Source organism: Phascolarctos cinereus, unplaced genomic scaffold (assembly GCF_003287225.1).
Source record: "Phascolarctos cinereus isolate Bilbo 61053 unplaced genomic scaffold, phaCin_HiC Scaffold_3;HRSCAF=262, whole genome shotgun sequence".
NCBI classification, from domain to species: Eukaryota; Metazoa; Chordata; class Mammalia; order Diprotodontia; family Phascolarctidae; genus Phascolarctos; species Phascolarctos cinereus.
This window is the reverse complement of record NW_027555736.1, coordinates 60877710-60904294: the sequence shown is the minus strand read 5'-3', so window position 1 is coordinate 60904294 and position 26585 is coordinate 60877710. Positions and strand designations below refer to the sequence as shown.

Sequence of the window (26585 nt, the reverse complement as noted above, 5' to 3'; positions counted from 1 at the left end):
AGTTTATTTTGTCCCTGGGAGACATCATAATGTCATCAGCTTCATGGCTTCTTTCTACCTGGAAAATTATTTAAATGTAGACAGTTCACACAGAGACAGAATATTTTTGGTGTAACTTAGCAACAACATAGAGAAGAGAAGGAGGGGAAGGAGAGAGAGAGAGAAAAAAAAAACTCAGGCCGACATCCATTGCTTATGCAAATCTTGGACTGAAATAGTCCCAGCCCTAGTGGATTCAGTCCCTAGAAGGGTTCCTGTTGGATCATGTCAACCTGGTTCATTTATTATAATTAACTATACCAGATAGTTTCCCTAATTAACCAAGTCACGGGCTTGGGCTATCAGGTTCGAAGGGTGTGTGGAGACAACTGCTTTCGGACTAAGAGCTGACTTAATGTGATTGCCTTAGGAAAGCTGCATTAGTTTCTAATTAAGGCCAGCCATCCAGAGCTCAAGCCTGAAACTCAGCATCAAAGTATGGAAGAAGAATGATTACCGTCCCTCAGACTCCAAGGTGACCACTCTTTTCCTCTGTGTCTCCTATCTTGTGATCACTCCACAGCTGAGATTCACAGCCTTGGTGAGATTCCATTCTTTCTGAGATTTATCACCACCAGTAGAGGTGGGGAGTGCTGTTGCATCCATAGAGACCTGAATGGCAATCCTTTGGAGACCTGGATTCTAGTCTTGCCACTTATATTAATTCTAGAACCTAGAAGAAGTCATTTAAGTTCTCTGTAAAATGACATTGTAGGCCTAGATCTAAGGTCCCTTTCAACTCTATTATCCTAAAATTCTAAGAATTGTTCTTTCCCACTGGAAGAAGAGGGATCCAGATCTTAGTACTTTGGGGATGGCTGTGGCATGGGAAATCTCAGAGAAAAACATGACAGGAGCCATCAAAAAAGAGTCAAGGAATTGTAGACATTTGCCAAAGCATTCTTGAAAGCTGTTATTTCCCTGAATGTAACAGTCCTGGAAATGAAGCCAGCATTCCAGTAGTAACCACTGGGAATACAGGATCAGAGAAAAGCCCTGTCTTGGATATGAAAGTTGAGGGAGAAGGAAGAATGGAGGATGACTTTGAAGCTGGAAACCTAGATGACTAGAAGGGATGGTGATCTCCTGACAGAGACAGGTGCTGAGTGGTACTTTACATTAATGATTTATATAATAACAAATAGTAATTTTTCATTATTGTTATTTAGTCATTTCAGTTGTGACCCCATTTGGGGTTTTCTTGGCAAAGATACCAGAGTGGTTTGCTATTTCCTTCTCTAGCTCACTTTACAGGTGAAGAACTATGTAAATAGGGTTAAGTGACTTGCCCAGGGTCACACAGCTAGTAAATATCTAAGGCCGGATTTGAACTCAGGTTCTCCAGACTCCAGAGCTGGTGCTTTATCCACTGTACCACCTATGTGTATCTAGTGAGGAAACATTGGTTTCTGTCCTGGTTCTTGGTATTGCATCCCTACCTCTACTCTCTTTTAAAGGAAATTAATGGGTCTGAAAGCTGCTAATATGCCTTATGCAGAGGGTATGGCCATGATCAGAAAGGATAACTAGAAGACAGAGAACTAGAATGATCAAGCCAAAAGATTCTCCAGTGTGTCGGCTCATCCAGAGTGCTAGGCAAGGCTCATCAAATGGAAGTCAGAGCAGCAGTCAAGGCTGATAGCACGTGTATGGGGGAAGGGAGAATAATGTGTACTTAGCACAGAACCCTTTACATACTAAGATGAAAGAAACCACAAGGCATGGGCAAAGCCTTCTTGGAAGCCTTCTTCAAGAAGGGGTTTCTTAGGACCTACATATACAAAAATATTTATGGCAACTCCTTTTGTGGTGGCAAAGAATTGGAAATTGACAGGATGCCCATCAATTGAGGAATGGCTGAACAACTTGTGGTATATGAATGTAATGGAATACCATTGTGCTATAAGAAATGATGAATGGGCTGACTTCAGAAAAACCTGGAAAGACTTGTACTGTCTGATGCTGAGTGAAGTGAGCAGTACCAAGAGAATGTTGTATGCAGTAACAGCCACGTTGTGCGATAACTAATATTGATAGATAACCCTTCTCAGCAATACAAGGATCTAAGACATCCCCAAAGGCCTCATGATGGAAAATGCTATCCAAATCCAAAGAAAGAACTGTGGAGTTTGAATGCAGATCGAAGCATACTATTTGCTATTTTTTTTCTTCTGTTGAGTTTTGTTTCCTCTTTCTGGTGATTCCTCTTGTTGGTTCTAATTCTTACTTACAATATCACTCATGTGAAAATATGTTTAATAGGAATGTATATGTATAGCCTATATCAGATTGTGTGCCGTCTTGGGGAGGTTGGTAGGGAGGAAGGGGGAGAAAAATTTTAAACTCAAAAGCATATGTAAGTGATTGTTGGTAAATCAAAATAAAAAGGAAGTGAATGTTAAAAACTAAAAATAAATAAATTTTTAAAAAATTTTTAAAATCTTATCTTAAAAAAAGAAGAGGTTCTTCTGGTGGTGGCTTTATAACCATACACCTTCCTTGTGCCACTGGATTTAGTTCTGGGCAGATGGCCTAGGAATATGGAGCTATGGGTATGACTACAAGAAGACTTTGGAAATAGGAACTAGACAACGCAAGTGAAACTTGCCGAGAGATGTTTTTAGGCTACTTGTACAGTGTTATTCACTATCCATGGAGAATTATCCCTTCTCCACTTCTTTAGGTTCTAGCTTTGGAAACCCGGGTTCCATTCAGGAAGAGAACATTTAGTTTAAAAGTTTTCAGTGACTGCATATTTATTAGCATCAACCTCACCATTAAAATAATTCATTAAGCATCTAGATTAAGCATCCAGATTGATGAAGGATAAATGCTGACCCTACCCTCAGAAAGCCCTTTGCTATCAAATCAAAATTTGGGCAGGCAGAGAATGCTCACATACTGTCATAGCATGCTACAGTGGAAAAATGTTCTATTTGGACTTAGAGGACCTGTGTACAAATCTCAGATCTGCCACGAATTACCTGACAAATTTGGGGAAAATCATTTCACTTTCTAAGTCTTGGTTCCCTCATCTGTAAAACTGAGAGATTGCACTTCTCGGATTCAAAGGTTCCTTCTAGTTCTATGATTTCCCAAACATTATTCTTAAATACTTCTAAAGATCTTCTCCGTGATGCTTCCGCCTTCCCCACTCTCACCCCCCAAAATACTACCTTGAGTCACACACACACACACACACACACACACACACACACATAAATGTGACTTATCTCTGTGTATATTGTCTTCCCCAATCAAATGTAAGCTCCTAGAGGGCAAGGATAATTTATATCACCATTTTTGTGTTCCTAATACAGTTCTGACACACAACAAGCTTTTATTAAGTGCTGTTGGTTGACTGGCTTATTGATTTATGGTGAAGATGCTCCTTTCAGTAATGCAGATTTCAGTCCCCCTACAATTTAGTAGATGGTCATCAAGAGTTGTTTGCCACCTCCCCTCTTTTCCCTCTCCCACCCCCTGCCAAAAAATGTCCAAACTGATGATGGACCTCTATATTTTTTCAAAGCTGGACCTCAGGTAACAAATACACAGTATATAATCAGTCAGTGGATCCATTCTTGAAGGCTTTCCAGTTGTTAAAATGTACCAAAGCTTGTGTTTTTCAGCCACAGACTTCAAGACCCCATGGTCACCTCTGTGCCATAGTAAGAAATCAGAGGAAGACTTTAGCTGAGTAAATCTAAAAATTACATAAAACAAGTCTAGGCATTGGAGTCAGGGTTTTTGGAATAATGCTCAGTAGGCCACCTACTTGAGAATGAAAATGAAATTCCTCCTCCCATGAAAAAGATTCCAGTTACAACAATATAGAGGTAGTGAAAGCAACATCCGTAGCCCCAGAATTCTGGTTCCTGTTACAAATTAGTGACTTCTCTTCCAGTCCAAATGAAGCCTGACAGTGGAGACATCAGATTCCAAACCGCTAGTGCATTTGAAGGATACCACTCATTTGGGTGGTTGGGGGGTTTTTGTGTGTTTTGTTTTATTTTGTTTTTAATTCCTCATAATTTTCCCCAACCCAATAGTTTAAAAAATTTGTGAAGTCATTTTCTCTGACACAGAACTTTGCCCCATAGTGCTTAATTTCAGTTCAGATTGAATTTTTATGGACAAATGATAAGGAACCCCCGGCAGCCTTAATTACCATATAGAGTACAGTCCCAGCAGTTTCAGCCAAAGTCTTCATGTTAATCAAATGAGAAACATTTTCCAGGACAGGAAGCAAGAGAATTCGATTTTCTAGGAAGCTTCTATGTAGAGAGAGATGTCACTAACACACTCTGCAAACATTCCTTTCCCCCTCCACTCCATCCAGACAATGCTAGCAGTTTCTGTAACGACTGTGAAGTTCTTGGAAGTTGAGGAAGGCAGAGTGTAGACCTCAGAGTCAGGAAGATATAGCTCTGTGACTTAGCTTGCATTTTAAATAAAGTGTCCACCCAGATAAAGGGAAGATCCAGTTGTGGAAGATGCTGGATTCCCTTAACTGCCTAGCTAAGGTAATAACAGAAGCCCAGTATCACAGAATCCCGGCATTAGAAGGCCCCTCCAAGGCCGTCTAACCCAACCTGTGCCCGAATAAAACTTCCCTTTATAACAAATGGGCAAACAGCCTTTGTCTGAAGACTTATAGGAAGGGGAAACCCAACACTACTCAGAATGGCCCATCACACTTTTGAATAACTGTAATTATTAGGAAATTTCCCTAGATATCGAGTCTAATTTTGCCTCTTTCTATTTCCACTCTTTGTCCTTTGGGATAAAACTGTACACCCTTATTCCGTCTTCCAAATGGCAGTCCTTCAAACACTTGAAGACAGCTATCATGTTCTGCCTTGTAGGTGTTCTCTTTTCTAGGCTAAATATCTCCACTTCCTTTAATAGACCCTCATGTGGCATGATCTTGAAGTTTATCACTATGCAGATTACCCTTCTCTGGAAGTTCTCCAGTTTGTCAATATCTTTCTAAAATGTGGCACCAGGAACTGAGCATAATGCCAATATCGGTCATTAAACATCTAGAAAGTATCTACTATGTGCCAGGCACTGTGCTGGGCATACAAAGAAAGGCAAAAGACAGTCTCTGCTCTCAAAGACCTCATAGGCAGACAACATGCAAGCAGCTATGAACAAACAAGATACATAGATCTAGACATATAGATAAATGTACATATATACAAACATATGTGTGTATATATATATATGTTTGTATATATACATATATGAAAAATTGGAGGTAGTCTCCGAGAAAAAAGACAAAAATTAAGAATTGCGGAAGGTTTCCTGTAGAACGTGGGATTTTAGCTGGGACTTGAAGAAAGCCAAGAGACAGAGATAAGGAGGAAAGACCCAATATTAAGCAAGTAGGTAAAATGTTGAGGCATAAGATAACTTTTTTTTTATCATCTCATCCTTCATCTCATCTTACTACCTTTCTTTTCAGAGGACTGTTCCTTTGGATAGCCTCAGAATTATCCACAGCTTCTCAGGGAGCTAAGAACATGGTGGAATTTCAGACATTCTCCAATTAGGCTCTTAAGGAAGCTATTTTTTTGGAGGGGGTAGGGGAAAACAGAGGAACAGCAACGCATTCTCTCAGAATCCTTCTACTCTGTCTATGCACCTGAGCTATAACTACCACAGTGCAAATGGGACTTTGCCCCAGGGAGCTGAATTTGGAGAACCTCAAATTTAAAGGATGATGATGACAATGTAGAAACAACATAATTTATCATCTAGTTAAGGAGAATAATTAGTAAAAATAGTCATTTAACACATCAATGGCTCCCACTCTTTTCCTCTTCTTTATAGGGTTTCTATCTCTCCCTATCCCTCCAAAGACAGAGTAATGTGCCATCCCCATTCAAGTGATAACATGGCTCATGTTGCTTGTTCTAGAAATGGTTTGCGAAACTTCTCCAGGTATAACAATTTCTAGGTATGCCTCTTCTACACATAACCATTCTCACCAGGACTTATGTCAAGAAGGCTGAATGCTTTTGAGACCTTTGAGAGTCTGAGATTCCTTCAGGTAATTATTATGGAATTGCAATGCACCAATACCTATATCATTGCTTGTGAATAAAAAGTCACATCTTCACCTTTTTATGACTGTCATGTATATCCCTGAAACAGCAAGATAACACACTTCTTTATTCCCCTAAAATCCCTTCTTTTCCCTTTTTTCCTCTCTTCCTTCCTATTTTGTCTTGTTCTATATCCTTCAGTACTATCAATCAATAGACAGTGTTCTCCAATCCTAATAGCGGTAGGGGAAGAAAGGGAAAGAAAGGAAAAGTGGCCCATCCTCCAAATTCATGCAATTGAGGAAGATGGTAACATGACAGAACCTAAAGGATTCCAGATCTCCCATAAACTCATGGCCAGATTGCAACCTACAAAACTGCTAAGTGATACTTAAACCAGAATGAAATGTAATTGGGAAATGCTTAACAAAATAAATAAAAAAAAATACGATACAATAGAGATATTGTTAATTTTGGTTTTTTAAATCAATGTGGCCCACAAGGATCCATTTCTATTTGAGTTTGATCCTAATTCCTCATAAGCATCTCTGTAAACTTCTAAAATTCACCAAAAAAGAATAATGATAAATGTAATAAAGTAGATTTAACCACAGACTCCTCTATCTAGTGTAGGACCGTACAAAAAGACAGACAGAATCCTAGAGATTTCCTAAATAGAGAGAAGCTGTGCTAAGTGGAAGGTCCGTTAGGAAACTACGGTCCCACAATAGGAGACACATCTGGACATAGGAAGGAGCAGACCCTGATGCAGAGTAGCCCTAGAAACCTTGTCACAATGGGAGACAGGCCCTGAGCAGTGTCCACACAGCCTACTACTGACCCAGCATCCAGGCAGCCTGGGGCTAAACCGCAATAGAAGGCAAAGCCAGACTTTTTTTTTTTTTGCAGAAAGTAGAGTCTCATCTTAGCTACTGTGCAGAGGACCAAGAAATGCCTTCCTCCGTCATCCAGAGGCATGAGAGGGAAGGATGACCCAAGCACATGCTCCTAACCCAGAAGTTGAGGCTGGGCATATGAGTGAACAGAACAAAATGTTATACCCAATGAAGAAATAACATTGACTGAGAGATATTCAAAGAGCAAGCCCATAGGAAGACAGTAACAGCACAATAAGTCCACGTAGTACCTCAGAGAAAAGAATGTCTCAGTCACAAGGACTATCAGAGTACTTGGAAAAAAGTAAAAAATGGGATACGGAATGGTCTATGTAGGTAAGACAGAATAGCAAGGACAATTTCCCAAATAGAGATAAGGTTTCTAGAGTTCTGACAGCCAGCAAGCAGCTGATGGCATGGTGGTCTGGCAGAAGGTGATTAAGAGCTGTCATGAGGACATGAGCGCAATCTATGTGAGGAAGCAACCAATGGAAAACCACCTACTATGGGCCACACACTGTGCTAGACTGAGGTTACAAAGACAAAAAGTGAAAAGATCCTGCTCTCAAGGTATTTATATTCTATCAGAAAATGACAAGAACAGGGCAAGAACTAGTCTTAGGGCACTGGTCAGGGTACTAATATGGACACGAAGGCATGGTGAACCATAACAATAACCACAGTTACTGGAAGTGGACTATAAGTAAAGAAGTGGCCACAGGGACTAAGGCAAGAGCTTACGGCACTTGAACCAGAGTGTAAGGGTAGAATAACCTGCAGAAGAAAGATTGCCAGATTCCCAGCTTTCAAACCAGGGGTCAAAGGATCGTAGATTAAGCATCGAAAGAGAACATCTAGTCCAACCCTTTCATTTTACATATGAGGAAACTGAGGCTCAGAGAAGTTACATACCTTGTCCATGGTCACAGAGATAGCAAGCAGCAGGGGCTAGAATCCGGGTCTTATGTCTCCAAATTCAGTGTCCATTTCCCTGTATTATTTCTTTCCCTGTCCTAGGGTCTGATTTTTCAGCCAAGAATGACATGGTCCTACCTGCGAGACCTGAGAAGACACTGGGCTAGGGAGCAAGGTCAATCATTATGCCATCATACTCCCTAGGTTCTCTGTTAATCAACTGGGCTCACCATTACCCACTCAGGATGGAGTTATTGACATCCATCTTCCAGGAAGTGATGCTGAGCGAGTCAATGAAAGCACTCACACTAATATTTGTGTTTACTTTGTTGTCATTCTCTTAGTGTGCAGTTTAAATTCAAATTGGTCCCATCTTGGGCAGGAACAAGTGAAGAGAGAAGGTGACAAAAAGCAAGCAGGAAGCTGCCTATATTTCAACATGGCATGAAAGCAATTTGTATGGAAAAATCAATTCCATCTACACAAACAGAAAATAAAAGGAAGGAATGGAAAGGAAAACAAGGCTCGATAGCTTTGCAGGTGGCTAGTTTATAGAGCAGACAGTGTATTTACTTAGACCAGGACTGGGCTGACTCTGTGGCAACATTTTGGTTTTGCCTTTGTTTTCCTGAAACCCTTCCCCCAATACCCAAACAATCCTCCCAAACTGCCTAATAGTGTGTGTGTGGGTGATTGCAACTGACAATACATGCCATTTTCCACATTTGTGGTTTACCGTTTACCTCTCATTTACTAAACAGAAGAACATGTTTTGGCTTGATGGTGTGGTGACAATTCAATCCAGTAGGCATTTACCAAGTGCCTGCTGTGTCCTAGGCACTATGCTGGGAACTGAAAATACAAGGACAAAAATAAAAACAGTCCCTGTCTCGAAGGAGTATGCATTCAATTATTAGCATATTCTTTCAACATTGCCTGGTGGCTGTGAATGTAGTCTTGCAGCCTTGCTGTTTAGTTGTTATTCATATTGCCGTAATTTTATATATTGTTTTCTCATTCTACTTTCCTCACTCTATATCACATTCTACAAGTATTCCCCTGTTTCTCTGGATTTTTCACATTTTTTTTATTCCCTATGGTGCAATAATATTCCATTACATTTATAGACCACAATTTGTTCAGCCATTCTCCGATCATGGGGCACATTTTTTTTTCCTCTAGCCTTCTGCTACACCAAATATTGCTGCTGTGAATATTTTTGTCCATATAAGCTTTTCTTGCCGTCAATAACCTCCTTGGGTAATAGTCCCAGTAGTGAGATCTCTGGGTCAGAGGCTAGGAATAGTTTATTAACCTTCCTTGCATAATTCTAAATTGTTTTCCAGAATGGTTTAACTAATTTTCAGCTCCACCAAAAGTGAATGTTGGTAACTGCAAGATTTTTTAATGCCACCCCTCCCCTCTTCCCCCCTGCCAGGTAAATATGCAGTCAATTTCTGACAGGTCGCATTCAGCTGAGAAACAAAAAAATAAAATGAGAGACAGATTTTCAAGTAACAACAACAACATACAAAGACTCAAAGGATCTATGAGGAACTCCTTGTATGGGAATGCTTGCCATAGATGATGATAGTAATCTGTCTATGTCTTATCCTATAAGTCCTGTGATGTTTGAGGCATGTAGAGGTTAAGGGACTTGGCTTGGACTTACAAAGCAAATGTAAGGCTTGAACCCATACATTCTGACTACAAGCCTAACAGCGGCCATTCTGCAAGACTACCTTAACAGGAAAAAATAGGAAAAAACCCTTAATTTATATTTGTATATTGTTTTATGCACATAACACTTTTCTTGTGACCTATTGATGGATAGTCAGTTCAAATGGTATTATCTCTTTTTTGTGGATAATAAAAGTAGCTTTGTATGGTAGAGTCCATATAAGCTTTTCTTGCTAGCCTGGGAATCATATAGACCTTCCACTTTGATGCTTATGACCAATGTAACCTGTCATTTATCTTCCCTAAACCTTTGACCACTCCCTAGGACCTTAGTGGTGGTGTTTTTAAATTTAAAATTTCCACAATCAAGCCTTTTCTTTCCGCTATCATTCCCCTCACCCAATGGAAGGAAGGACAGATGGAAGGAAGGAAGGAAGGTAGGAAGGAAGGATGGAAAGAAGGAAGGAAAGGAGGGAGGAAGGAAGGAATCATATAACCATAGTCTAGTAATACAAATTCTTATGTTGACCATATCCAAAAATGTATTTCTCCTTCTGCATGTTAGTCCATCATTTCTCTGCCATACAGTGAGCAACATTCTTCTTTGTGAGTCTTTTGGAATCATGATTCATCATTTAATTGATCAAAGTTCTTAAATTTTTTCACAATTGTTAATTTTTACAATAAGAGCTTTTTTATTAATTCATATATTGGTTGTAACCTGCATTTGTGGAAAGAATTTCTATGCTGGAAATTTCCCATAATGCTGAAATAATCAATGCTTCAGGTATTAGTGTTTACAGAAAAAGAAATCATCTAAGAGAAGTGAAGTGACTTGTTTATGACCCCACAGCTCATGTCAGTTCTAGAATTTAAGGTTCTAAACCAATAATTAGTTTTGATTGAATCCTCACTTTTTATTTACTACCTTTCTGTGACCTTGACCAAGTCTCTTTATGCCTCTGAGCCTGTTTCTGCAGCTGTAAAATAAGAAGGTTGGACTTGGTTGGACTATTGATCTATGATCCTCTCTAATGGCCCCCCAACAACTCCTTCCACTATGGCACCATGGGGAAAGACCTCAGCAATAACTGTGCCCTGGCTACCAGCTGGATCTGCTCAGCTACTACAGAATCCCCTTTAAGTGTGACTAATAAAAAGAGTTATAGGTCTTCCCTGTGACTTGATGGCTTTGAAAACCACAGTTGTCCTCCGGGAGGTCCTGATGGACTGAATGGGTATCCATGCATCCAGTGCGGACATCCAATCACAATGGTACATTTGGACCAGCCCAGGGAAAGGGCAAATGACAGCCTGAGGACTTTAGTTTCCTGGTTTTGACCATAGCACATTCTGATAACTGAAGCCTTTCATTAAAAATCTGGAATTCTAGCCATTGTTAGTGGGATCAAGCAAAAAGAATTAGTGGGGACCAGGGCATTAAAAACAGACAGAGTGCCCCTCAGTCATTTAGGTTATCAGAGTTAAACAACCACTGGATACACAGTGCTGGACATTTCAAGGTGACAAATTCTTGATGATTGACATGCCTCATAGAACAATACAGAATTTGAAAACTATGAGATCTGAGTGCCAGCTAAGTCCAACTTCAACATTTTACAGATAAAAAAGCAGAAGCCCCTAGAAAAATATTAATGACCTAATTTGTGTAATGTTTTATACTATTATAATCTCCTATTTGTCAGATGAGGAAACTGAGACTCAGGAAGGTTAACTGATTTGCCCAGGCTTTAGTGGCTTCAGGAGCTGAGTCAGAAATTGAACTCTGATGGTACAGAGGAAAGAATTCAGTACTTGGAGGGACTTGGGTTTAAATTCTAGCTTTGCTAGTCACTACCTGAGTAGCTTTGGATAAGTCATAGGCTCTTAATACCTCAGTTTCTTTATTTGAAAAATGAAAGAGTTGGTCTAAATTGGGAGTTCTTGATCTTTTTTGTCTTGGCCCCCTCTGGCAGTCTGGACCCCATCTCAGAACCTCTTTTAAATGTATAAAATAAAATAAGTAGGAAAACCAAGGAAACAAATTATATTGAAATAGTTATTAAAATACTTTTAATTAGTTCCTGGCCCCAGGGAAAGAAATGCTGGGCTAGATGAATTCCATGGTCCCTACTAAGCTGATGCTCCTGATTCCAAGTCCCACCTTTTCACTTTTCAACACTGCTAGCCATTACAACTTCACAGCTAACAAAGCACTTTCCTCACAATGACCCTTAAAGGAAGGGGTTCTTAACTTTCTGTGAGTCATGGATCCCTTGGGTAGTCTGGTGATGCCTGTGAATTTGGTGATGCCCTTCTTAGAATAATGCTTTTAAATGCATAAAATCAAATATATGGGGTTACAGAGGAAAGCAATTATATTGAAACACAGTTATCAAAATACATATTTTAAAAAAAACAAGTTCAGGATCCTAGGTTTTTAGCAGGACTACATATATACACACATGGATGGATGGATGGATGGATGGATGGATGGATGGATGTATTTTATGTATGTGTAGATAGAGAGCTAGAGAGCTAACCTTGCAGTAAGGAAGACCTGAGCTCAAATAATGCCTCTGATTTATTATGCTGCCTATGTAACAGTGGGCAAGTTGCTTGACAAATGTATAAGACTTTAAGTTGCAGAAGGCATGTGATTTGCATTGGGAGAAGGAACTTCTGCACTTGGAGTTTCCCCTACTAATACAATCACTGCAGGAAGAGGAGGAGGAGGAAGAAGAGGAGGAGGAGAAGGAGGAGGAGAAGGAGAAGGAGAAGGAGAAGGCGAAGAAGAAGAAGAAGAAGAAGAAGAAGAAGAAGAAGAAGGAGAAGAAGAAGAAGAAGAAGGAGGAGAAGAAGAAGAAGAAGAAGGAGGAGGAGGAGGAGGAGGAGGAGGAGGAAGAAGAGGAGGAGGAGGAGGAGGAAGAGGAGAAGGAGAAGAAGAAGAAGAAGAAGAAGAAGAAGAAGAAGAAGAAGAAGAAGAAGAAGAAGAAGGAGTTAACTATGAAGTTAACTAATCTCTTTCAGATTAGTGGCCACCTTGGCCTAGAACCCAATCCTTCTGACTCTAGTCTTCTCCATTTGTCTCCATGGCTTCTCATCTAGCCAGACAGATTCTGCTTGAATGGCTATTTGGAGAACATCCACATCTCAAGATCCATGAGTCTGTAAATAAGTCCCAAGGCATGTGGCTAGTGTTACTACTGTCAGATTTCCAAACTGCAAGCATAGAATCATAGATCTCAACCTAGAAGGGACTTAAGAGGCCATCCATCCAAACCCTTTCTTTATTTGACATACGAGGAAACTGAGGAAGAAAGAGGTCAATTGATTTGCTCAAGATCACATAGTTCCAAACAGGATTTGGGAATGAATTAGATGCTTTTCAGCTGGACAGACCCATTTTTGTTGTTGTTGCATCATTTTCAATCATGTCTGACTCTCTGTGACCTCATTTGGGGTTTCTTGGCAAAGATACTGGAGAGGTTGGCCATTTCCTTGGGAACAAATAAAGAAGCCTTGAGTTTCATGGTGATTTACGGGCCTCATCTAGGCTGCCTTGGCAGGATAGAATGATCAAGACTCAGTCATGACCTTAAAGCCTTGGACAGGAACCAGGGGCCTACTCATCCAACCCTCATTAACAAAAAGCCCCATTCCTTTCTTCATTCTTCCCACCACAATTTCCAACACCAGAGTCCTTTCTCTTTGGCCACCTACTTGGAAGATGCCTTATAACATAACTATAGTTTTGTTTTCCATCCCTCTAGCCCTTTACTCTTCACAACAATCCCATGAGGCTGGTGCTATTATTATCCCTATTTTATAGATGAAAGAAATGAGACAGACTTACCCGGAGTCATACAACTGGTATGTAGCACAGGTAGGTTTTGGGTATCCTTGAAGGAGGTAACCTGTTACTGTAATAGAATGGCTGCCTCCTTCAAGAAGAGCTGAATTCAAAATCTATCACCCACCTCATAGGATACCACTCTGAATCTTGGTTTCCTCTTCCATAAAGTGAGGATAATAATAGCACCCAAATCACAGGGTAGAGTGGGGGCTCAAATGAGTTAATGTATGTAAAGTGCTTTGCAAACCTTAAAGTAATATGTAAATGAGAAATATTATCTTTCTTATCTCTTTTGAGTTATTGCTATCACTAATTATTTGCACTTGATTCAGGAGGGCCCCTTCACCTGGAGATCTAGAACCTGAGGCTTCTTGATTCCTTGCCCAATGTTCCAAGTTCAACTGGCTGAAGGAAGGCCTGCATTCCATATGGAGGCACTGAGTCTGGGAAGGAAACCAGGGCCCCTAGCCAGAGGACATACCTCCGGGATGATCTGGGAAGGAAGCAGCATATTCCCTTCCTCTTCCATTGCCACATTCCTCAGCCCCCAGGAAGTATCCTGAAAGCACTTAGGAGAACAGACTTTCAACTTATCCCCTGAGGGGGGAGGCTGATTGTTAAGAACAATAATAATAAAAATTAATAATTGAGAAGCCTCCTGCACGCTCCCAGTAATCAACACATTAATGTTTGCTTTATTTCCATTGGGGATGGGAGGGTTTTACTCAACAGCCTCATTTTGCTTGGCTCACTTCGGGATAGCACACCAAACTGGCTTCCCCACCCCCATCCCTATTTGTCAGGTCAGTAGCTGCTGTTTTCTTCCTGGAGACAGGTTTTCATCATCGCTGTAGAAAACTAGTCTGCGGCCGTTGTCCACACCGCCACCATAATCACAACCTCTAACTGTATATCTCCCAATATCTCATTGCTGTTCTCTGCCTCTCTCTGTCTATCTGTCTGTCCCTCCTCTCCTCACCCCTCTCAGTGTAAGAAGCTATATCGCAGTTATTATATGGGATTGGTAAGTTAGAAAAACACTCAGCAAGACCTCATCGAGTATCAGAGACGAGAGGGCTCTTCAAAACCATTTAGCCAAAGCCCTTCATTTTACAGGTTAGAAATCTGAATCCCAGGGAGAACTAAGGGAACTAGATGATGGCCAACTCTGGTCAAAGACCCAGGTCTCCTAATTTCGAATACAGGACCATTTCTACTTGAGGAAGGAAGGAGGAAGAAAGGGAGGAATGAAGGGGGGAGGGAGGGAGGAAAGAAGGAAGGAAGGAAGGAAGGAAGGAAGGAAGGAAGGAAGGAAGGAAGGAAGGAAGGAAGGAAGGAAGGAAGGAAGGAAGGAAGGAAAGAAGTATTCATAAAGTGCACACTATGTGCCAGGTATTGAGCTAAAAATTTTTTTTTTTATGAAAACCTCAAAGACCATTCATTTTCTAATTGAGGAAATGGAGTCCTAGGGAAGTTATGTAACTTATAAGATCCCCTGATTAGAGACCTAGAGTCAGAAGGGACTTCAGAAATCTAATTCAGGCCCATGAAGGTTATTTAACTTGGAAGATTTACAGATCATAGATCTACAGAAGGAAACTCAAAGGTCATGTAGTCCAAACCCTTCATTTTACAGATTAATAAACTGAGACCAAAGGAAGTTAAGTGACTTGTCCATGGTTATGCAAGCAGTAAGCGTCAGGAGCGGGATTTGAACCCTGGTCCTCTGACCACAGACCAAGTACCTTTACCAAAGTTCCTTGCTACCTAGCAAATCTCAATTGATGCAGAGAAACAGAGACTCCTTTTCATCCCACTATCCAACTCTCAAAGTGCTATTTTCCCTTATTGGGAAGGGGAGACGCAGTGGGAGTAAATGCTTAAAAAATCTGTAAGGCTGGTTATAATGGACTGTATTTCTAGACCCACAGTTGGCTTGTGGGCAGAGGCATTAATGGCAATCAATGTATTATTCCTTATGAAGAATGGAGCAATCATGCTTTCTCTCCATTGGCATCCAGAGCAAAATAGAGCCATTTAAGGGGATGGGAGATAGGGGTAGTGGCACCAGTGCTGGGGCATGTTCTGGAGATTTGAAGATTACCCAGGCTAAGAGGGGCTGACTTAAAGGGGCAGTGCCCAGGAAAACAAAGGGACTCCCATGGAATGAGGAAAGGGGGAGGGCTCCCTGAAAATCAGGGCAGCTTTCAGAATGAAGGTGATTTAGCAGCCTTGGCTAATAAAAGCCTATTAAAATATCCCTCCCCCCCCCAAAGCCCCAGCCCTTGAAACTCCCATGCAAAGAAAGCCTCTGCCTTGCTATTTGTTAATCAGGTTGTCATGGCAACCAGATCCCAGGGAAAACTACATCTCCTCAAGGTAGAGTCAAAAGTGTGACACTTGGGGAAACTGAAGTGCCAAGAGGCAGCTCTTCCACCCCCTCTCCTGCCTTCCTCCCAATCCCCACCCACGCCCCCGCCTGCCTCCCTGCTGTTCTCTTCACAATAGGCAGTAATGACAGCACTCTAGAGCCAAGCTCTTTCTTTTTTTGGGGGGGTTGTTTATTTGTTCCTCCATTTTTCTCCCCTGGTATTTTCAAGGGAAAAATGCTTTCAAAGTCTGATTAGAGCAGTATAATTGCTCCCTATTCCTCCCTCCCCCCAACCTCAATGTACCCCACCACCACCATCAGTCACTCCACACCTAGCTGGCAAGGCCAACTCTGACCATAGGTAGGCTAGATAACTGCTTATGAGACATGATTTCAGGGTTGATTTAGGTTTGGTAAATGCTTCTTAACTATATATGGATGAGTATAGGACAGTCTTTTTTTTTTTTCCTCTAAGGCCCCTTATGCCTTCATGTCCCATAGTCACAGACTATTATGACTTCTGCCCTCATTGTTTCTAGGCAACGGAAAACCACTTGACCCTTCAACAAATTTGTTGGGACAGCCTTCTCTCACCAAACCGTAAGAGCATTTGTACATATATTCCAGAATTGTTTGACAGAATCTTTCAAGTTTTTTTTCACAAGTTGTTTATCTCTAGCTGTGAACAATTGGATTTGGGAAGGAAGGGAGTTTCAGGAAGGGTAATGCCACTGTCTGTTATGACATACCTAGCCTCCAAGTAATTTCCTTACTAGATAACTCTGGGGATAGTCTGCCACTGGAATGACACTGAGAAAGACTGCCTTCCCTTTTCATCCAATGAGACAATTGTATACCTTTATGGTAGCACATAGAAAGGTGAGCCTGGCATTTTGTGTATGACAGTTTAAAGGGACTTCTTTAGTTATTCATAGTAATTGATTACCCCTGGCTATAAAGGAGGGTTCAAGATATTCCCCTGACACTGGTAGTTAGGTGAGCAGACATGTTAGGGAGCCAGGCCTTGGGTTCCTGTGAGAAACTGTGAAGCAATTATTGAATATGTGAGGAGAGTAGAAATGGGACACTGGTGTGAGAGCATGTAGCCTGTGAGGTAAATGGATGTTTGTTTGGGTGTAGTTCCCTGGGAAGTTTGAGGAATTGAGAGATGTGGCTCCCTAGAGGGCAGATTTAGAACAGAAGTTCTTAACATGGGGGCCATAGACTCCTCATCTGTAGACAGATTTCAGGGGACCCATAGATCTGGATGGGAAAAACATTACACCCTTATTTTCACTAACCTCTAACTGAAGTTCTGCAATTCTTACTAGTTCATTTAAATATGGAAGAATAAACCATAGTAGCTTCAACAGACTACCAATGGAGTCCATTATACAAAAAGGTTAAGAACCTATGTCCTAGGATGCCCTAGAGTTTATTATGCTTCAGCTGATACAAAAAGGACAGGAGTAGCAATTATGATCACAGACAAAGTTATGGCTAAATGATATTTAATTAAAAGAGATAAACAGGGTAACTACATTTTGATACAAAGAAGCAATATAATACTGAACCTATATACACCAAATACTATAGCATCTAAATTTTCAAAAGTTAAATGAATTACAGATGTACATTGCTAGTGGTACCATAATAGTGGGGGCCTTCAACCTTCCTCTCTCCAAACTAGATAAATCTAATAAAAAAATAGGAAAGAAGTAAAGAAAGTGAATAGAATTTTAGGCAAGCTAGATATGATAGATATCTAGAGAGAATTGAATGGAAATAGAAAGGAATACACCTTTTTCTCAGTACATCATGTTACCTTTACAAAGATTTATCATATATTAGTACATATAAATTTTTATAGTTAAAAGTGGAAAAGCAGAAATTTTGAAAGTATCCTTTTCAAATAAATGAAATAAAAATCATATTTAATAAGGGACCACAGAAACATAGATTAAAAACTAACTGGAGATTAAACAACCTAATCTTAAAGAATGACTGGGTTAAAGAAGAACCTCTGCTCTAGCATAAACCTCGATTTCTGAAGCGTGGAGAAGATGAGAATTAAGGTGATACAAGAAGGTCACTAGCTAGTGTACTTAAGTGCATGCTGGGTCTTGCTATTAATCCAAAGAGTGATTCTGGTTGTGTTGGGGTGGGGGTGGGGGTAAAGAGAGTGTGTATGTATGGGGGGAATTGGGAACTGGGATAATAAGAATGCCCTATCATACATGGAATATCTAAATGAAACAATTCTGAGTCCCTAGTAGTCTTCAAACAGGAAAAAGAGAGTGCTGGGGATGGGGGATGCCAGTGGACCCAGAGCATCAGAATGGGAATGGTCATGACAACTTATTTCTTTGCAAACTATTGTGTACAAAAACACAGACTATCATCGCTAGGAAGGACCCTGAGCTGTCATATAGTCATCCCCCTTATCATGCAGATGGGAAAACCAAATTCTAGAGGGGTTGAGTGACTCATCCAAGGTTTAGTTAGGTAGTTAACAGCAGAAGCAGGATTAAGATTTAGGTCTCCTGACTTGTAGCATAGGCTTTTTAAAAATAACCCCATAATGTAATGTTTTGGAAAGTACAGTTTAATGCTAATGATCCCTTCTAAATCTAACTTTCTATACTCTCTGATTTTTAAGAGCCATTAAATCTAAGAGTCTAGTCAAGCTAAGATTCCATTATTCTAATATTGAAATTATGCAGCAGGAATCTATCATCTCTTTATCGCTGGTTCCTAGAGTCATGGTTGGTCATTGTGTCGATCTATTGTTCAGGACGAGACTGACATTTTGGACATGGACAATGTGTAGAATTATTTTTGCTTGAGTAGGCTTATTTGTTACCAGGTGTTGTTGTTGTTGTTTTTAATGGGGTGGAAGTGGATAAAATATGATAATAAATAAAATAATGATAAAAAGAAAAGAAAGCAAGAAAAGAGGTTCACTGAAGAATTTTAAATGCTCTGAAGAGAACAGAAGGAAGTACAGAAGGATGCACAGACAGGCAAGACAACTTTGAAACTAACATGTTGAATTTAATATATATGTATATGTATGTATGTATATATATATACATATATAGTAAGCTATGTATAATTGAGATTTATGGTTTCATATGAAAGCTTCTTTTTCTGTTCTTTGTATTTGAAAGTGCTTTTTGCTTTTGGTGTTGGTCACATTAAGAACAACAAAAAACAAAAATGATTTTTAAAACTTGAAGAAATTATGCCATGTAGGTAAACTTGATAGTGGCCCTCTTCTGTGTAAATAACCTTGTTGAAAAATGTCTCTTACTGCTGTGGTAACAGCTGGACATTCTTACTTCTCACAGGCCACAGAACATTGCCCTTAGGAAAACATTAAGTACAGAGAGACCAGAGCTATTGGTAATCAAGGCACAAACAAACCATTCCCAAACACAAATATTATTGGATACGCCCCCACCAAAAAAAGGCAAACCAGCTGCTCCCAGGCAGTTTGATTCTGTGAAAGGCCGTGAATCGATCAACCAGTGAAGAAACTGGGCTAAGCTCTGGGGATAGAGAAGGGAGAAAGGGATTGGATCTATGGATCTCCATTTTGTTCATGCTACCTCTAGGCACTGGGAAAGCAGAAAACAAAACAGCTCCTGCCTCCGTGAAGTTTACATTCTATTTGAGAGGGGGAGAGACATGTATAGAAGATTATTTTCAAAGTCACTTTCTGAGGGAAGATATGGGAGGGAAGGAGGGCACTAGGAAGTTGTGAGATCAGGATAGGCTTTTTATAAGAGATGGTACTTCAGCTGAGCTTTCAAGGAAATTTGAGATTAAAGAAGCAAGGAGAACCAATAATGACATGATCAGGAAAGCAAGTATGAAGATAGTATTGACTCAACATGCAAAAGATGGGGGTGGGGAGAAGGGGAAAATGAATTAACCAGACCTGGCTTCTCTTGTATAATTGTGAAAGAATAATAGGACTGAAGGAAAGGAATAGTTCTGAATTATAAATGATTGTGGATAATTTACTATCAAGGGCAGCTAGGTGGCACAGTGGATAGGGTGCTTGCTGGGCCTGAAGTCAGGAAGACTCATCTTCCTGAGTTCAAATCTGATCTCAGGGATTTATTAGCTGTGTGATCCTGGGCAAGTCACTTAGCCCTGGTTGCCTCAGTTTCCTCTACTATAAAACGAGCTAGACAAGGAAATGGCAAACCACTTCAGTATCTCTGCCAAGAAAACTCCGAATGGGGTCGTGAAGAGTTGGTCAGAACTGAGCAGCAACTATCAAGGCTGTACAATATATAAATCTAGGGAATGAGATGAGGAGGGACTCTAGTATTTGATTTAATACTGTTGGGAAATCTGGGCTGGCCCTATGGTCTAACCCAGAAGTTCTTAACCTTTTTCATGCTATGGACCCCTTTAGCAGTCTGGTGATTCTCAGAATCATGTTTTTAAATGCAGAAGTTAAAGTATATAATATTACAAAAGACAATTCAGTTATCAAAATATCTTTTAAAAAAGTTCACAGACCCTAAGTTAAGGAGCCTCTTGGTCTAGTCCTCTAACAGCATTTTCTGCTATGTACTATCCAACCTTTTACTAGGTCTTCCTTGATTTCCTTTTATTTTCTCCTTAATATTCTGAATTCACAAAGACCTGTGGGTCTCAGGAATGAGTCATACTTCCATAGAAAATCTCTCTTTTTGTTGATGGCTCTCCCTCCTCATCAGAGTTTGCAGCCAGGTCTGGGTGGACACTGTGTACAGCATTTCAGACTTCCTTTATTCCACAAGTGAGTGGGTGGTAATTGCAGTCAGAATGACTCTCTCTTTGCCAGTGAAGCAGATTGAAATTGTCTGCAGAACAAAATTGTTCTTCCTAAACCAGGAAAACAGTACTTTGGGAGGGGGGGATGTCCAAGGGGCAGCCACAGCTCTGGAAAAGACATGTCCAGGGAATACCCCTCCTGATCCATGCCATGATGCCATGCATGCCACAGTGGGTGGGAGAGACAGATAGACAGAGAAAGACAGGCAGAGATAGAGACAGAGAGACAGAAAAAGAGAAAGAGAGAGAAAGAGAGAGAGAGAGAAAGAGAGAGAGAGAGAGAGAGAGAGAGAGAGAGAGAGAGAGAGAGAGAGAGAGAGATCTAAAAGTTTTCATTCCTGATATCTTCTGGGATATTTTCTCTCTTTTCCACACCCCAGTGCTGCTCCCATCTTGCCCCTCTTCACAACTAGTACCTTCAAGATCTCCCCTCATTCCCATCACTCTTAACCTTCATTACCTTCAGTATGAATTTTGGCCCAAAGACAGAAGCTCCTTTCTTTGGGAGAGAGCTGATCTTAGCACCAGGTTCTCATTCTGCAATGAAGTTCATTGTCTCAGAATCACTGAGTCTCAGAGTTGGAAGGGATTTTGGAAATTATCGAGTTTGACCCACCCTAAAACAGATACAAGATCCCTGAGAAATACTCAGCCGGCTCCCACTATAGACTATCTAGTGAAAAAGTATATATTATTTCTGAAATAGGTCCATGGTATTTAGGGTGTTTCTAATTATATTGAATAAAGCAATGAATGAATGAATGATAAAAGTGTTGATTAAGTGCTTATTATATACAAAGCACTGAACTAATACTGGAGATACAAATAAAATTACTCTTAGTTCTGTCCTAAGGGCCGAGCAGAATATCTCTAGAATCCCTTCTAGCATATGACATCCTTTCAGTACCTGAAAGTAGTTATTATTCAGCCCAACGTTCTAGAATGTAGAGATTCTCTTGGATTTTCTGTCATTCATTGTTTCAACTATCCCTCTAATGGCACGTCATATGCAGATTGGATACAAATTATCATCTATTTCTTCAACCAATTCATTGACAAAAGTGAGTATTGCCTAAACAATGGAAGAGCCCTGTGGCCCTCCACTAGAAACCTCCCTCCAATAACCATCAACCTATCACTGACTACCCTTCGTAATGATTCAACCAATTCTGAATGTAACTAATGATATTATCATCTAACCCACAACTCTGCAACTTGTCAACAACGAAAGCATGACTTTGTCAAACGCTTTATTAAAATCTAGGTATATTTATGTCCATGCAACTCCCCTGATCTTCCAGGCAAAAAAAAAAATGAAGCTAGTCTGCAATGGTCTGTTTTTGAATGAAGTCATGTGAACTCTTGGTGACTACTGCTTTCCCTTCTCATGAGCCACTTCTTGTTAAAAGATTTCCAAGTGCCAGCAACACTTCTGTATGTGTATAGAAGTGGTAGAAGGACCAAGAAGGTGTAAATTTTTTCCCTATTTAAATCAAATCGGTAAGCATTTTTAAGTACTGTACTTGCTATGTGTGGCATTGTGCTAAGTGATGTGAATGCAAATGCAGACAGAAAGACAGTCCTTTGACCTCACAGAGCTTACAATCTAATGGGGGGAAAAGTTCAGAGAGTCAGAAGGAGGGCCAACTTTGCTTGGCTGATCAGCAGTGAAACTCACCCCATCCTTTCAGACTCCTAGTACTGGGCTCTTTCTGCCATACAGAGCAGCCTCCCATGCCCTTCCACTAAGGAGACTGTAAGCTATGTGCCAGGGCCCTTGCAGTAGGCCTACACCGTTGGCGGGAACATCTCATGGCCTTTCAGTAGTAGCATCCAGCACGTGGTGTGTTTTGGAACAATTGTGGATAAAATGTCTTCTGGCAAAAAAAAAAAATTAAAAAACCTTCCAGTTTTTCCCACTGGCACAGAGGATCTTTTTTAGAAATACTTGGTCTTCATTTCAGATCGATCTTCACTTGGCTTGGTGACTCCCATCGCTTCTGCTGAAAGTTTTCTTATCCCTCAGGCCTCACTGTTTACAGATCATTAAGTACTTGACAAACACTTAACTGTACATCGCTATTTAAAGGAACCCTGCGGGTGAACCCCTTTATAAAGGAAAGAATCTTCCTTCAAAGTGGAAGGCCCTCAGGTAAAGGGAATCATCTCCTAATTTGTGGGTTTTCCAAGCTTGCTTTGCCTGCAGTAGGGGTTCAATAAATAGAATCATAGAATCTGGGATTTGGAACGCATTCTCTCTAAAAGAGCTTTAACAAGAATTCTCTCCATAACATGAAATACAAATGATCATTCAGCTTCCAGTTAAAGACGGAGGCACATTGGAAACAAAGGTGACCCTGGAGTCAGAAGGCCTAGGTCCAAATACAATCTGTGAATTCTGACGTTTCCTAGCACATAGTAGGTTCTGAATAAACGCTTGTTGACTTGGCCTTGGGCAAATCACTGCATCTCCCAACACTTCAATATCCTTAACTATAAAAATAAAAGGGTAGGAATAAATGGCCCCTCAGGACCCTTCCAGTAAATTCTAAATCTAAGAACCTATGATCTCTGCGAATGGGGAGCTCACTGCGACCTGAAACAGCCCAGTCTGCGTAGGGACAATGCTGTGGGGAAGTTTTTCCTTATAATGAGCCTGATGTCATCAAGCCTGAGAAATACTCTAAGATCGCTATGGTCCTGTGTTCCCTGGCAGTTAATGCTGATCAATACACATTGGTCAATATACATCATCTACATTGATTGACACTGACTCTTGTTGGACTATCGATTATTTCACCCCACTGCCTCTCCCCTCTATCTCTTGACCTTTACCAATAGGTTTTGTATAAATTATTTCACCTTAGCCCATCCAAAAAGACAGCCCCAGGGTTGCCCCTCAGTAAAGTTGAAAAGTTGCTCAGGTTTATCTTCAGGGCTTCCCGTTTCCCCTTTTCAGTTCCCCTTCCTCTTCTTTTCCCGTGCACAAGGAGGACTAGCATTTTTCTGCCACCTTAGAATCTCTCCCAGCTGAGGGAAAACATTTAGTAAACTGTTAATAAGAGTCTTAAGTTGGTCCCTGACCCAGAGAAATTTGCATTTTAAAAGAGGACACTGAAGTGAGGGGAATGAGCTGAATATTTAGGCCTTTCCCATCATGCCTCATCAGTGTCCAAATACAGGTAGAAGCAGCAGTCTCTTCATCCCAGTGAAATGTCTTGGGTTAAGCAGGGACAAGACAGAAGCTTTGCAGAGCTCCTGTCCTCTGAGACTGATGAGCTAAGATCCAAGTAGTATTGCACAACTGGGAAAATTTTCTTCTCATGCCAATTGGAATAGTGTAAAGAGACCAAGACTGGGTGCCAGTAGACCTAAGTTCTATCCCAGGTCTATTAATCTGTCTCTTTGTCCTTGATTCTCTTGCATTCTACAATTTCGTCATTGACTTGAAATGAAAGAATAGATTGATTTCAATTCATTAAGTATTTGCTGTGTGCTAAAAATACTAGTACTACTACTAGCTAGCTAGCTAGTTAGCTAGCATTTATTTATAAGGTATCTGTTCTATTCCAGGCACTATGCTAAGCACTTTACAAATATTACTTCATTTGATCCTCACAACAATCCTGAGAGGTGAGTGCTATTAAAATTTCCATTTTACACTGGCGGACACTGAGACAGACAGTGGTTAAGTGACTTGCCCAAGGTCACATAGCTAGTAAGTGTCTGAGTCCAGATATAAATTCAGGTCTTCCTGACCCTGGGCCCAGAGCTCTATCCAGCCTGGGTAACAAAGATTCAAAGATTGGAAAATGATAAATAGTCCTTGCCCTCAAGGAAATTGCATTTTTCTGGAAGGATACCTTATGCATACAGTTAAGCTTAATACAAGCTAGGGAGCAATAGAAGGTAAAGGAGAGATCCAGGCAAAAGGGCCTCGCAAGTTCAAGGAAGAAAAGCAAACATTCAATTAGGAGAATAGCTGAAGCCTTCTGGGTGCAAGTGACTTTGTCTTTGTGTTGGGGCCACTTGGCAGCAATTTGAATTAGGTCTAGTTCTTGAGACCTAGACATTTTAAAATGAGGAGGCAATTTGAAGCATTTCTTCCACCCATTTTAATAACTATATGTGGTAGCAAAGGCCTCTCCAAATGAGTGATCATATATGGTAAATCAGAGTCTAGTCTAGGGAGGAGAAAAAGAGAAAACTCTTATATAAGACTTGTGTGTCCAGATGTGATTTATTCAAGAATATTCCATACATCAAGTGAAGCCTCAAGATGGGATAGAGGCATAAAGTCTTGCAATTCTCCTAATCTGTGTCTAAAATGGGATAATACTGCAGTAGCTCCCAATCAGGGTGGTAGCTTGGCGGCAGAAACATGGCTTTCTAGCTTTCCATTTTGTGCAGGAAAAGTCCCATCTTAGAAGTGGGTTAAGGGCCCGCTACCTTAATGCAGGAGGCTTCTATGGCAGTGATAAGTAGAAAAACAAACCAGTATCTCTTACTCCACTAGCTGTTCTGCTCTTGGGATTTTTGAGCATTACAGCTGATTGGGGGGACAAAGGAGGGAGGAACAGATGGGAGAAGAGAATCTGACTCATCTCATGGCTGACTCTGGGCTTGTTCTCGTAGAGAAAAGAGTCCAATATCCATCATCTTGGCTGGACTTCTGAGAGATTCTCCCTTGCACAGGTGGTTATGAGCTCATACAAAGAATACAAGTGCCAAAAAGGTTTGTTTATGGCCTGAATTTCTGATTTGACTCAATTCTCCTGAATTTTTATCCAGCTGCCAAAGCTCGCAGTAAGTCCAGTGAATGGGTCAACGTTCACACGGAGTCTTTTTGTTCAATGTTTCATATTTGAGGTATCTTGTACCTACACGTGAGATAGCAGGCAATGAGCCAGTACTGAAATAAGCCCTAATACCAAGGAAGAAAAGAAGAAAACTATTCTAAAAGGTGAAGATAAGGGAGGAGTCCATGTCAGGCAGGAGAAATGACTTGTGCAATTGTATGGAGGGGGTAGCTGCCATGTTGAATTCAAGTATCAGTTAGTAGTGTAGTTTAGTTGGAACACAGAGTACAAGAGGAATAGTGTAATAAGGCTAGAAAGGTAGATTAAAGCCAGACAGTGGAAAACTTTGTTGTTGTTCAGTCATTTCAGTCATCTCTGACTCTTCATGACCCCATTTGGGGTTTACTTGGCAAAGGTACTGGAGTGATCGGCCTTTTCCTTCTCCGGCTCATTTTATAGATAAGGAAGCTGAGGCAATCAGGTTTAAGTGACTTACTTAGGGTCACACAGCTAGTAAGTATCTGAGACCAGATTTGAACTCAGGTCTTCCTGACTCCAGGTCCAATGCTGTCTCTACTGTGCCACCTAGCTGCTGTGGAGAACTTAGATGCCAGGAAAATAAATTTCCATTTTATATAGAGGCAATAGGGAACTTTTGAAGGCTTCTTAGTAAGGGAGTCAGATGGTCAGACATGCATCTTAGGAAAATTATTTTGTCAACTGTGCAAAAGATCAATTTGAAAGAGTACATGCTGGAGACAAAGATTAGAAACCCTGAGACTCTCTTCCTCCCAGTTTGATTTTTTTGACTAGGTAAAGAAGCCATTCTCTGCCTCATTTCTTCCTTAGCCTTAATCACTGAATGGGCACTGCCTCAGTCAAACTGAGACCTGTTAAAGACCTAGCTTGAAAAGGCCAAGGTCCCCCACTGCATCCTGGGCCATCTCCAGTTGTCCTGATCTGTATCTGGACAGATGACTCCAGAGGAGAAAGTGAGGCTGGTGACTTTGCAAAGCCTGTAATCACTTAAATCCAATTCTGTTGCATGTCATGGCATCACCTCCTTGATGTCATGGTTCTCTTTGAGAACAAAGGACATGCAATAAAACAAGGCACAAATTAAGGTGAAGCAGTTTGTAAGGA

The 26585-nt window shown here is 40.6% G+C and overlaps 1 protein-coding gene and 1 long non-coding RNA gene across 2 annotated transcripts in view; both read left to right on the top strand.

Moving 5' to 3' along the window:
* RASGEF1A (RasGEF domain family member 1A) overlaps positions 1-26585 on the top strand; it is a 324421-nt gene that overhangs the window by 3890 nt on the left and 293946 nt on the right. The gene's annotated exons all lie outside the window — the stretch shown is intronic.
* Positions 16354-26585, top strand: part of LOC144456173 (uncharacterized) — a 39279-nt gene continuing 29047 nt past the window's right edge. The window contains exon 1 of the long non-coding RNA XR_013485083.1: positions 16354-16410. This is a non-coding gene — a long non-coding RNA (uncharacterized LOC144456173). The remainder of the gene's footprint in view (positions 16411-26585) is intronic.